At 39.9% G+C, this 2221-nt stretch overlaps 1 pseudogene; it reads left to right on the forward strand.

The window, feature by feature from the left end:
- The window catches only part of LOC109820885, a 4154-nt pseudogene continuing 3132 nt past the window's right edge, over positions 1200 to 2221 (forward strand).

The raw sequence follows: 2221 nt of genomic DNA on the forward strand, positions 1-2221 counted from the left end.
AATTTCAATCACAACAAAAGGTCGTGGAAGCAATGAATTCTTTACAAGGGCGTAACATTTATGATGGTTGTTGTCAATTAGCCATACAAATTTCCAACCTCAATGATCTCGGCAAGAAGTAGGTTCCTCAATCTTTCTCAGTCTCTTCAACTCAGATTTCTTCTTCCATTAAAACCCAACAAAGGCATTCGACGAAAGAGCCGTTGAGATCCATCAAGAACCTACAGGGGACTTTCAAGCGTTTGAAGAGGTTATCATCCTTTCCTTTGTCCCAGATTTTCAAGAAGAAAGAGAATGCGGCTGTTGAAAATCTTAGGGCGGAAATTGTAAAGGAGAAGGATAAATTTGAAAAGAGAAGGGAAGAAAAATATGGGCTTGTGAATTTTAAGAATAAAGAAAATGTGGGTATTGGACATTTTGGTGTGAAAATGGAGAAAGAGAGGAATAATCTTGAGAAACCGCCATGGCCAATCTCAAGCAAGAGAAAGCCAAAACTCAAGAACCCACCATGGCCAATCTCAAGTAGGAAGAAGAAGACGAATAAGCCGCAATCTTCTCGCCTCCACAAAAAGTCAAAACTCAAGAAACCACCATGGCCAATATCAAGAAGAGAAAATTGTGCTTTGAACGGATCGCCGGAGGCTCAGGTTTCTTCAACGGTGCATCCTGAGGGGATCTCGAGGGCCGAGCTCGAGGATAGAGGGGAAATTTTGTGCCGCGGGATCTGAAAATTTAAAGCCCGTGGGAAGATGAAAATCAATTTTCTGTCTGGGAATGTATCCTAGACAGAAATTTCGTCTAGGATAGAGGGGCCCACCAAAAATACTATCCTAGACGGAATTTTCCGTCTTGGATGTTAACATTCTAGACGGAATATCCTAGACGGATTTATTTCGTCTAGAATGTTCACATCCTAGACGGAAAAAATTCCATCTAAGATATTCCGTCTAGGATGCTCGGATTTCTACTAGTGATATACACCAACTCCCTAGATTAGTGTTGAATTATTAGCTAGAAAACTAATTTGCAAACTAATTGAAATCAGATGTTTATCGAAGAAATCATGGAGCTTGTGGAGTTGACATCACTAAGAGAAGCATTAGTTGGACTTCCGGGGGTAGATGGTTTATCGACAGAGCAACAAAAGAGGCTGACAATTGCTGTTGAACTTGTTGCAAACCCTGCCATTATTTTCATGGATGAGCCGATCGACCTCTGGACTTGATGCTAGGGCTGCAGCAATTGTTATGAGAGCTGTGAGGAAAACGGTGGATACTGGAAGAACTGTAGTTTGCACTATTCATCAACCAAGTATTGACATATTCGAAGCGTTTGATGAGGTAAGAGATTGTTCAGATTTGATTTCCTTCAGTAACATAGATGTATGCAACTTGGAAAGATATCATAAAAATCTAATTCATTTGCTATTTTGGTGGCAGCTCTTCTTGATGAAGCGAGGAGGGGAAGAGATATATGTAGGTCCATTAGGACATAATTCCTGCCAACTCATCAAGTACTTTGAGGTAAGTTTCCGAGGATCATAAGATCATGTGAATATTTTCAAGTTCTAAAGCGTGTTCTTATCTGCTAAGGGTATAAGAGGAGTTCATAAGATAAAAGGCGGCTATAATCCTTGAACATGGATGCTAGAAGTAACCACGTTATCACAAGAACTGGCCCTGGGGATCGACTTCAGTGAGATATACCGAAATTCTGATTTGTATCAGTGAGTATTTTAAAATTTTCACCAAGAAATAAACAGTGCAAAATATGAAAAATGTGACTGTATTTACAACTGTGCAGAAGAAATAAAGCTCTAATTAGAGACCTAAGCAGTCCTCCGACGATCCTGGTTCGAGCGATCTTTACTTCCCAACTAAATACTCACGATCCTTTTGCACACAATTCATGGCTTGCCTGTGGAAACAATTCCTTTCGTACCGGAGAAATCCGACGTTCACAGCATGGAAGTTTATCTTCGTGGTCATAAACATGTTGACAATAGGATCCATGTTCTGGGATCTTGGCTCCAGAAAGTAAATCAGATATTCATGAACTCATCAAACTCGTTTTCCGATTTCTATCAGGTTTTAACTTTACGTCTAAAACAGGAAAACAAGACTCAATCTTCTTACTGCTGTGGGTTCACTATACGTAAGCCAGATATTCATTGGAATATATTGTGCTCATTCTATTCATCACGTTGTGTCTATTGAACGCA

Source organism: Asparagus officinalis, chromosome 8, assembly GCF_001876935.1.
Source record: "Asparagus officinalis chromosome 8, Aspof.V1, whole genome shotgun sequence".
In the NCBI taxonomy this organism is placed as follows: domain Eukaryota; kingdom Viridiplantae; phylum Streptophyta; class Magnoliopsida; order Asparagales; family Asparagaceae; genus Asparagus; species Asparagus officinalis.